The 11,011-nt window shown below is 46.4% G+C and overlaps 1 long non-coding RNA gene across 1 annotated transcript; it reads right to left on the bottom strand.

Moving 5' to 3' along the window:
* Nucleotides 1-637: 637 nt before the first annotated feature.
* On the bottom strand, nt 638-9,169 carry LOC140364262 (uncharacterized). The gene is made up of 2 exons (XR_011927680.1): nt 8,673-9,169; nt 638-870 (listed from the first exon to the last, which is right to left on the bottom strand). It is a non-coding gene; the product is annotated as an uncharacterized lncRNA (long non-coding RNA).
* Nucleotides 9,170-11,011: the final 1,842 nt, after the last annotated feature.

The raw sequence follows: 11,011 nt of genomic DNA, 5'->3' as shown, positions 1-11,011 counted from the left end.
TGGGTCCAGTTCGCCTCAGACGGTCCCTCATCTGCCTGAAGAGTGGGTCCAGCTCGACTCCGACGGTCCCTCTTCTGCCTGAAGAGTGGGTCCAGCTCGACTCAGACGGTCCCTCTTCTGCCTGAAGAGTGGGTCCAGCTCGACTCCGACGGTCCCTCTTCTGCCTGAAGAGTGGGTCCAGCTCCAGTCTCCTTGTGTCCGTCTGTCCGTCTGTGAGAGTCGGATCTCTCCTTCACTGGAACTCCTCCAGGTTTCTACGCTTTTTTCCCAAAGAGGTTTTTTTGTAGTTTTTCCTGGCCGAGAAGGAGAGTCTAAGGACAGAGGACCCTGGGACATCGTCCCTCGCCACCACAGACATTGTCTGACTTCATCGCCACCACAGACATTGTTGATTCATTTCTCCCTGTGGCCCTCAGAGGCAACTGTTGTTGTGATTTTGGGCCTTACAAAAATAAATTGATTTGATTTGATTTGAAGATGCCCGAGCCACCTTAGCTAGCTCCTCTCAACGTGGAGGAGCAGCGGCTCTACTCCAAGCTTCTCCAGTGTGACTGAGCTCTTCACCCTATCTCTAAGGGAGCGCCCAGCCACCCTGCGGAGGAAGCTCATTTCGACCACTTGTATCCGTGATCTTGTCCTTTTGGTCATTACCCAAAGCTCATGATCATAGGTGAGGGTAGGAACGTAGATTGACCGGTAAATCGAGAGCTTTGCCTTTCGACTCAGCTCCTTCTTTACCACAACAGTCCGATGCAGCGACCGCATCACTGCAGACGCTGCACCGATCCGCCTGTCAATCTCATGTTCCATCCTTCCCTCACTTGTGAACAAGACCCCGAGATACTTGAACTCATCCACTTGGGGCAAAGACTCCCCACCCACCTGGAGAGTATCCCACTAATCTGCAAATAAACCCCCCACCACTGAGCTTCAGGCAGAGGCATGTTTCAGTCTTCTGATCTTATGTGCTCTTGGCTGGGGCTAAGAGACAGCCTCTTCCCATGGGGCTTCTCACTGGAGAACACGCAGCAGCACACATGTACACTGTGCAATGGTTCACTTGATCAGTTGTGGCTACGACTGAGCAAATATCAGCCTATAGGCTCCGTGTGGGGAAGTCATTCTTGCTGTATCGGTAACATGAGGCTAAAGCTATGCTAGCTTTTTTGCATTCGTAAACAGGGAAGGTCCCATTCACGGCTGAGCCACAACTTACCTCTTCTGCTGTTACTTTGAGAAGCTCTTGTGTTTACAGTGTTCCTATGTTTGTGTTAACTCTGGTCACAAGTTTGGGTATACCTTGGCCACATGTTTGTGTTTAGTTAACGTCACATGTTTGTGTTTACTTTGGTCTCACATGTGTGTGTTTACTGATAGTCACATGTTTGACAAAGATTGATTATAGATGCAGTGAGAGAATTGTCAAACACTCTTGATATCGCTGCTCGTTTTTGGTACGACTGTGAGACCTAAAACCCACGTCTTTGAACCACAAATTAGATTTTCTTTCGAGCTCCCCCCATGTAGGTGCAGCAAAACCAATTTTGGTGCAGAAATGCACAAATTGAGTCCAGTGCGGATTTATGGACTTAGGTTTTGTTATGATGCCAATTGAAACAGAATTTGACCTAGTCCACAGGATTACGCAAGCCTGATTGAAACAAAGTACAACTCCAGGTGTGTTTTTGAAGAGGGAACATCATTAAACCATTGTTAAATGCTCAAAAAAGTTAATTTTACATAATACAATAAGGTGTGTAAAACAGGTTAATTGATACAAATATTTGTGTGTCAGCAGAGGGTCCAAAACACTTTTTTAATGAGAAAGAAACATTAGAACAGACATAATTGAAAGCTTTAAACGTCAGTTAGCCATATCCATCCATCCATTTTCTACCGCTTGTTCCCTTGCCATATATTTACCTTAATTTTTTGCTGTACTGGGAGTGTTGTTCTTTTGATGGAAATTCTGGTAATTACTGACCGTAAAGTATTTTTCTGTGTGGCAGTGATGTCTCTTGTGTGTGTCTTGTGGGGTTATAAATGGCCTCTCGCCCTGCACAAACTGTAGATATGGAGCCAGGCTAATAGCTCCCGGGGCTCTGTGGCAGCCTGATGGAAGACAAATGCTGCTGTGTGAATACAGTAGCAGGTGGGACGTGTTGGACATGCCTACTTTCTCTCTCACAAAAGCTGGGTAATGTTCCTGACCTCCTCACCTCCAGGGGCCCCTCGGCAGCTGGGGCCCCTGAGCTAGAGTCCCGGGGATAGGTGTAATATGTGGGAATGCATTAATATGTGTACATATATCAGCCGGGGCCATGAGTGCCTGAGGTCTTTGCTCAGTTCTGCCACACACATGTTCATTTGGACACTATATGAGAAAATTAAATTTGTTTAACTACACTGGTGTCAGAAAAAAACATCTCCTCAACAAATTTTACTGCCTTCTCATTAGTGAATGTTGCAAAACATGGTGGATTGCACTCTCGCCTCACAGCGGGAAGGTTCCAGCCTCAACCCAGACTGGGCCTTTCTGTGCATGTTTGCACGTTTCTACGTATGTCTGGGTGAGTTTCCTCCGGGCCTTGAAGGGCCAGAGCAGGCTTTACCTCCTTAGGAGATAGTGGGGCCACTCCTGAAGAGACTGAGGGGCCTCTGTGGTGGCATCAGCCTCCTGTATGGTCTGGTCTGCTGAAGCAGCACCATGTTTGGTTGTCTATCCCTTTCTTAGCCTAGAGTAAGTTCTTGAATTGTCAAGATAATGTTTTATTATTTATCATTTTCCATTGCTTTGGCTGCTTTATCTGCACTTGTCAGCCAATAACAATGCAACTGGCTTTGTTACAATCATTACAGAATATTAAAAGTTCACAATATAACTTTTCTGGTGGAAGGTTCTTGCCTCTATGGAGATGTGGCTCCTGGTCTGACTCTACTCTGTGGCGTCTTTGGAGGGGCATAAACATGGGAGGTCACTGGCCCATGTACTCTGCACACAATACAGCTACCTTCTACTGTTATGCTCACAACCAATAAGAACAACCAATAAGAAACCAAGATTTCTTGATACATCTGGTAGAATTTACAGAATCCAACCATTTTCAAGTCAATGTAAACAATAAAATTAAACAGAGAAGTAAAAAAATAATACGCTTGCAACTGTTTGTTTTCATGAATTGTCTTGAGTGCATCAGTGTAATAAAATATAGCACACAATGGCTTCAATTGCCTGCTTTAAAGAATAGACGGTTACATCAAACTTTTAACACTTCTAAGCTATTAATAATGTTTTTTTTTTATTGTAGTTTTAGATCTTGGCCTCTATTGCACTTTTGCTCAGGGCCTGTTCCTGTGCAGCCATGATGAATGCTATCTTTCCCGCTCTAGCCATTGGTATGATTTCTTGACATCAGCCACTTCAGTTATGTTCTGGTGGTACATCCGCCATTGCCTGACACATTCACTGAGCAGATCATCTGTTGGGGGTCCTTGATGCACTAGTGGATCTTGGATGTTTCATCCTGGATAGTGGCTCTCAGTCTCAAGGCCTCCTTCCTTGCGGCTAGAGCACAGTCTCAAGGTGCTGGATTTGGGGTGGAAACCTCCATGCATGTAATTTCCTGTTATCTGGTAGATTTTAGTTTCATAAATCCAAATAAATCTCTCATTGAAGTAACAAGCAATGGTGCCGCCAGGATTTTTAAACAGGGAGCCAGAACTTATGGTAAATACAACTTTGGGGTAATGGTAAATGTCTGACAAATCAGATCATTCTGCTCATTGTTGCAAGATTTGTTCCATTCACACCTTTTGATGAGCTTGCCAGCAAGATGAATACTAGCAAAGTTAGGCTCCTGCTGATACAGTAGTAAACGGGCCAGTCACTGGCCGGACTGGAACCAATCACAGAGCAGCATTGTGGTTTGGGCGGAAGTTAAAACAACCTTAAATAAAACAAGCATGGCTGTACTTTGCACTATTTAATGAGAAGTTAGAACTATTCAAACGTGGTTAACATTTGGTTGCTTCACTAGCATAGACCACAACCCAAACTACGATGCAAAGTGTTTATTGGCAGGCGAGAAACATGAACAACACAAATGTACCGAAGTTGATGCCATTTTGGGGGTTCTTGCGATGAGGGCTGAAGGCTCCCGGGCCTCGATACCCCCATCTAGGAGATTAATTAGAATAATTAGAACAATTTGAAAGAGGGTGGGAGGGAGGAGCACGAAAATCATGAACACAGGTGTATATGATCTGGATGATTAAATAGTGTAGCCGCAGGAAGGGGCGTGGTCCTGCTCCCGAACTTAAGATAACAAACTTATCTTCATTTATTTGTCCAGTGTAAGTAAATTAAAGAAGGCTCACACAAGTATGATCTTTTATTCCATTCACACTGACACTGCCCCTCGATCCAAACTTTCTCTAAAGAGGCTTTGTCTTCGGTTGTGTGACAACAGGGTTGTCATTCTGGGGGTCAAGTTTTTACCACAAGTTTTTGTGTCTCTTTTACTTTTTAATTGTAGAAACAAAATAATTAATTCGATTGAGGAAGGTTCCTTGGCAAAGTAATAATATTAATCTAGTACAGATTTGGACGTAAAATGGACTCAGAGACATTTGAATCAAAAAAGCATGAATAAATCAATATAAGGCACAGACTAAAACAGCCTTAATCACAGACATGAGCATCTGTACGGGTCTAGATTCACCTGAGGACCTAAGAGTTTGCTGAAATAAAGTAGGTAAAATAAGGGGGAATTTGTAAGGGCAATTTCACAGACGTGGACAATTCGCACAGAAGTAGAAACGCAGATGATATTCGTAATTATAACAATTCACCCAAGGTCCCGAGGTAAAACTAATCCCGTCTGGATAGGGCTATTGATAACAGGACTGCTCTGTGCGTACAGAACACTAGGCACTTTTTAGTTTCCTTTGTGAATCAAAGTGCACTTACGGGTAAAGTTTCCCTCAGCTAAACACATGCAGAGGCAAAAGTCAAGTGTCTATAGGCCTAGTTTATTAAATTGTAAACACAGCTTTATGTGAGTCATTGTTACGTTGCTCTACTCTATTAAATTAGAGTGTAGACTATCTGCCCCGTGTGCTGTACATGCTGGTTACATGTCGGCCTGTCATTACTAGCCTATGACATAGTCTGTAACCCGTAACACAATACGTCGATCGCGATCTACCGGTCGATCGCAGAGGCAGTGAGGGTCGATCGCGCCGAAGCGCGCTGGAAAGCGCCGGAAAGTACTGAAGCTCACCGGAAAGCGCCAAAGTGCACACTTTGTAATGCAGAGGAAGGAGGAGAGAAGAAGTTCTGGTTAAGCTCAACCTTCTATCACTTAGCGTAGTTGTGGCCAGTATATTTTATTTTCAAAATACATTTGTATATGATAAACAATATTAGGCTATTAATGAAAGCCTACATTGTGTTTCTATAGCCTAATTATGATTAAACAAAAATAAAAATACTGTTTAATACTGACAATAAAAATAATACTAAATTATACAATAATTTAGATCTATAGGTAGATCTTCGGGCTTTGTTGAATAAAAAAGTAGCTTGTGAGCCGAAAATGTGTGGGCACCCCTTCCGTAACGGTACATATGCTATAATTTATACCTATGTGCTTTATATGTGTGACCTGCACATAGGGCGCTACTCATGTCACTCTGCACTCTTGGTACCGCCTCCTGCACTTCCATAATGTGGCGCAGCTGATTTGTACTCGGGCCTGTGCCCCAGTAAAAAGGATCTGGTGACGTCCCTGGAGACAAGCAGAGGAAAAGGGTGGGAATGGAAGGTGGAGAAAGGGGGGCAAGAGGCAGGCGTCATGGAGCTCTGAGGGGGCATACCGTCATGTCTGCAGCTGCTAGTCCCAAACGCCACTGAGGAAAGATGAAAAGAAGTCTGCTCCAGAAATTAAGTGACAAACAGAACAGAATATAGAAAACAAAGTCTCTTCCAGCATATGCTTGATTTACAACTTAAACTATGTGAATCCCTGTTTATCATTGTGCCAAAACCAATAAAATGCAGGGTTTTTTTCAGTATTTGTTCAGAGAGATAGACACATTTCAACTGGCCCCAAAACAGGTTTACTTGGGAGCTCTTTGGTGAGATTTCTTTCAATGCTAATGGTCTGAAAGAGCGCTGCTACATGGACAACTGGCGTCACACAAAAATAAATGTTTTCTTAATCAATTAAATCTAAATACTACATGAATTATAACTTTCAACCATAAGGCTGAGCTCAGCTATTCAGAAATAACATTCCATAATTCCAAGTTTGTGTCGCACAAAAATAAACAAGAAACTACATCAGCCTTTACTACATTTATTTAACTTTTCAGCATCTCTACACCGCATTGTAACGCTTTCTTTCTGTAATGCATTAGGTTTGGATAATGTTATATGCATCATGCACTGGAATAGATAAACGAAAAGGCTGATGTGAGCTATGTTTTAATAAGCATGTTGACTAAACAAGTTAGCATCACTGGAAATATGGCACTACATCACAAGATCAAGTAAGCGTTAAGTATTGCTTAGCTTCTATTCATAAAAATATGGTTTGAGAATTAAAAAATCAATGCTATAAATGTCATGTCTTTAAGAACAACTTTCCACATAACAACAATCTTAGTCTATGATTAAATATAAAAATGTAAAATGTTACACATGTAGTTCAGGGTAACTAAGTCCACTTAGCTGTTTTATGAAACACCAACAATTGTTTGTGTTTCTTATATTCTCTTCATGTAGTAATTGATACAGTATCACTGAGAGGTACAGTATCACTGAGGGTTTTGTTTTGCTCTTTACAATCTGATAATTTAGTTTGTGTAAAATGTAATTTTATGTCAAATACATTTCTCACAAATGGTATCTGCCTCTAAGTCATTGTATTATCATTTCCAAAAGTGCAAATAAAGTGTGATTACTTAATTAATTCAGTTGTATATGTATTTGAAATATGTATTTATACAATCAATGTAAAATATTCAATTTTGGACATAAAAAAAAATACGGTCATGTCAAATTGCCCCCCCTATATTTTGCATCACCAGCCGCCTCTGCCTATGTCCCTGGTTTAGGAGAGACCAGAAGTGGTTCAATAGTTTACTCTTTTCCTGGTTTCTAATAATGCATTTTTTTGTCACTTTGTTTTTCACCCTTGAGCTGGTATTAGCAGCCTTCTACGAGCTGTTGGGAGTCAAATCAGCAGTATGGCAAAGCAAACAGGACTACTTACCTGAGGACTTTGAATAGTCAAATGTTCAGAGTTCAGAGTTTTGGGAGTGGACTTCCTCTCCAACACCATGAGAGAGGTGACCACAGCACATACTACTGATATTGTTATTGTTATTTTTATCTTATAGCCTATTTTTTACCCTATAGCAGATTTAATGTTTTTTCTTTTTGACTTATTAAGGTTGTTTTATCATGGTTCTTTGTTTTATGTTGTACCGTGTCACCAAAGTGACGAGTTCCTATGTTTTTGAATTCTGTTAATTGACAATTGCAATAAACCTGTTCTGATTCTGATTCCGATGAGCTTTGGCAAAATGGTGAGCACTCCTGAGTTCCATGTTATTTTGTCTGTGCAGTTTTCAATTCATATTTTTATTCCTCCTATCAGTACCTGTTCAATAGTCCTCTGTGGGATCAGTTCACGCCAGTAAAAAGCTATATACATTTCTCAGTATGAAAACGAATGCTTTTTGTGCTGCTTGGTGGTCGAGTGGTTAAGGCATCAGCACACGTATGCCAGGCTTACTAATCTTTACATTTTGATTGTAAGGTTTCTAACAGGACAACAAAAGAAAGGTATGGGGTAAGTTAGCTGAAGACTTGGGAGTGAATCCTGCGTTTGAAGTGCCTTACATAAAAATACACAGTTGTATTTTTTTGTATAAATAGTTGTTTTTGCATGAATTCTTGTGCGGTTGTCGTCATTTAACTGCAGATAAATAATACTGTAATAATAGTTTGAGAGCTTTTGTAACAATTCATCCATCCATCCATCCATTTTCTGCCGCTTAACTGGGGTCGCGGGGGCAGCAGTCTGAGCAGGGATTCCCGGACTTCCTCCTCCCCAGACACTTCCTCTAACTCCTCCGGGGGGATCCCGAGGCGTTCCCAGGCCAGCCGAGAGACATAGTCTCTCCAGCGTGTCCTGGGTCTTCCCCGGGGCCTCTTCCCGGTGGGACATGCCTGAAACCCGAGGGAGGCTCCCAGGAGGCATCCGGAACAGATGCCCGAGCCACCTCAGCTGGCTCCTCTCGACGTGGAGGCTCTACTCCGAGCTCCCCCCGTGTGGCCGAGCTCCTCACCTTATCTCTAAGGGAGCGCCCAGCCACACGGCGGAGGAAACTCATTTCGACCGCTTGTATCCGCAATCTTGTTCTTTCGGTCACTACCCAAAGCTCATGACCATAGGTGAGGGTAGGAACGTAGACCGACCGGTAAATAGAGAGCTTTGCCTTTCGGCTCAGCTCCCTCTTTACCACAACGGTCCGATGCAGCGACTGCATCACTGCAGCCGCTGCACCGATCCGCCTGTCGATCTCACGCTCCATCCTTCCCTCACTCGTGAACAAGACCCCGAGATACTTGAACTCCTCCACTTGGGGCAAGGACACCCCACCCACCTGAAGAGGGCAAGCCACCTTTTTCCGGTCGAGAACCATGGCCTCGGATTTGGAGGTGCTGATTCTCATCCCAGCCGCTTCACACTCGGCTGCAAACCGTCCCAGTGCATGCTGCAGGTCCGGGTTTGATGGAGCCATCAGGACAACATCGTCTGCAAACAGCAGAGATGGAATCCTGTGGTCCCCAAATCGGACACCCTCCGACCCCTGACTGCGCCTAGAAATTCTGTCCATAAAAATTATGAACAGAACTGGTGACAAAGGGCAGCCCTGGCGGAGTCCAACATGCACTGGGAACAGGTCTGACTTACTGCCGGCAATGCGAACACAGCTCCTGCTCCGGTCATACAGGGACCGGACAGCCCTGAGCAAAGGGCCCCGGACCCCGTACTCCCGGAGCACCCCCCAAAGGACACCCCGAGGGACACGGTCGAAAGCCTTCTCCAGATCCACAAAGCACATGTGGACTGGTTGGGCAAACTCCCATGAACCCTCGAGCACCCGATGGAGGGTACTCAGGGCGGTGCTCATCCACCCCCGGAGCCCTGCCACCGAAGAGTTTGCGAACAACCTCAGTGACTTCAGCTTGGGTGATGGATGAGCCAGCCTCTGAGTCTCCGGTCTCTACTTCCTCTTCGGAAGACGTGACTGAGGGATTAAGGAGATCCTCAAAGTATTCCTTCCACCGTCCGACGACATCCCCAGTCGAGGTCAGCAGGCCTCCACCCGCACCGTAAACGGTGTTGGTGAGACACTGCTACCCCCTCCTGAGGCGCCGGACGGTTTGCCAGAATTTCTTTGGTGCCGACCGATAGTCCTCCTCCATGGCCTCCCCGAATTCCTCCCAGGCTCGGGTTTTTGCCTCTGCGACAGCACGAGCCGCGGCTCGCTTGGCCTGCCGATACCTGTCGATGACTTCCGGAGACCCACAAGCCAGAGTGGCCTGATAGGCCTCCTTTTTCAGTCTGACGGCATCCCTTACTTCCGGTGTCCACCACCCGGTTCGGGGGTTGCCGCCACGGCAGGCACCGGAGACCTTGTGACCACAGCTCCGAGCAGCCGCATCAACAATGGAGGCGGAGAACATGGTCCACTCGGACTCAATGTCCCCAACCTCCCCCGGGACATGTGAGAAGCTCTCCCGGAGGTGCGAGTTGAATACCCTACTGACAGAGGGCTCCACAAGACGTTCCCAACAGACCCTCACAATGCGCTTGGGTCTGCCAAGTCTGTCCGGCTTCCTCCTCAACTCTGCCCCTCTCTTCACCCGAGTGTCCAAGACATGCGGTCGGAGGTCAGATGACACAACAACAAAGTCGATCATTTACCTCCGGCCTAGGGTGTCCTGGTGCCATGTGCACTGATGAACACCCTTGTGCTTGAACATGGTGTTCGTTATGGACAAACCGTGGCTAGCACAGAAGTCCAATAACTGAACACCGCTCGGGTTCAGATCGGGGAAGCCGTTCTTCCCGATCACCCCTCCCCAGGTATCACTGTCATTGCCCACGTGGGCGTTGAAGTCCCCCAGTAGAACAACGGAGTCCCCGGTCGGTGCACTGTCCAGTACTCCTCCCAAGGACTCCAAGAAGGCCGGGTACTCTGCACTGCTGTTCGGCCCGTAGGCCGCCACAACAGTGAGAGACCTGTCCCCCACCCGAAGGCGGAGGGACGCGACCCTCTCGTTCACTGGGATAAACTCCAACATGTGGCGGCTGAGCTGAGGGGCTATAAGCAAGCCCACACCAGCCCGCCACCTCTCCCCGCGGGCAACACCAGAGAAGTGGAACGTCCAGCCCCTCTCGAGGAGATGGGTTCCAGAGCCCAAACTGTGCGTGGAGGTGAGGCCGACTATATCTAGTCGGTATCGCTCAACCTCCCGCACAAGCTCAGGCTCTTTCCGCCCCAGCGAGGTGACATTCCATGTCCACAGAGTTAATCTCTGTGTCTGGAGATCTGGTCGCCAAGGCCCCTGCCGTCGACTGCCGCCCAGATCTCTCTGCACGGGCCCCTTATGGATCCTCCTGCGGGTGGTGGGCCCACGGGAGGGCGGCCCCACGTCGCTCCTTCGGGCTGTGCCCGGCCAGAACCCGTGGGGTAAGACCCGGCCACCAGGCGCTCGCCATCGAGCACCCATCCCAGGCCTGGCTCCAGGATGGGGCCCCGGTGACGCCGATCCGGGCGACGTAAACGGCCTTGTTCTTTTACTCATCATAGGGGGCTTCTGAACTGATCTTTGTCTGACCCGTCACCTAGGACCTGTTTGCCTTGGGAGACCCTACCAGGGGCTTGAAGCCCCCGACAACATAGCTCTCGGGATCATTCGGGCGCTCAA

Source organism: Eucyclogobius newberryi, unplaced genomic scaffold (genome assembly GCF_026437365.1).
Source record: "Eucyclogobius newberryi isolate DKJ021-1_F unplaced genomic scaffold, fEucNew1.0.hap1 SCAF_18, whole genome shotgun sequence".
In the NCBI taxonomy this organism is placed as follows: domain Eukaryota; kingdom Metazoa; phylum Chordata; class Actinopteri; order Gobiiformes; family Gobiidae; genus Eucyclogobius; species Eucyclogobius newberryi.
This window is presented reverse-complemented; position numbering and strand designations above follow the sequence as displayed.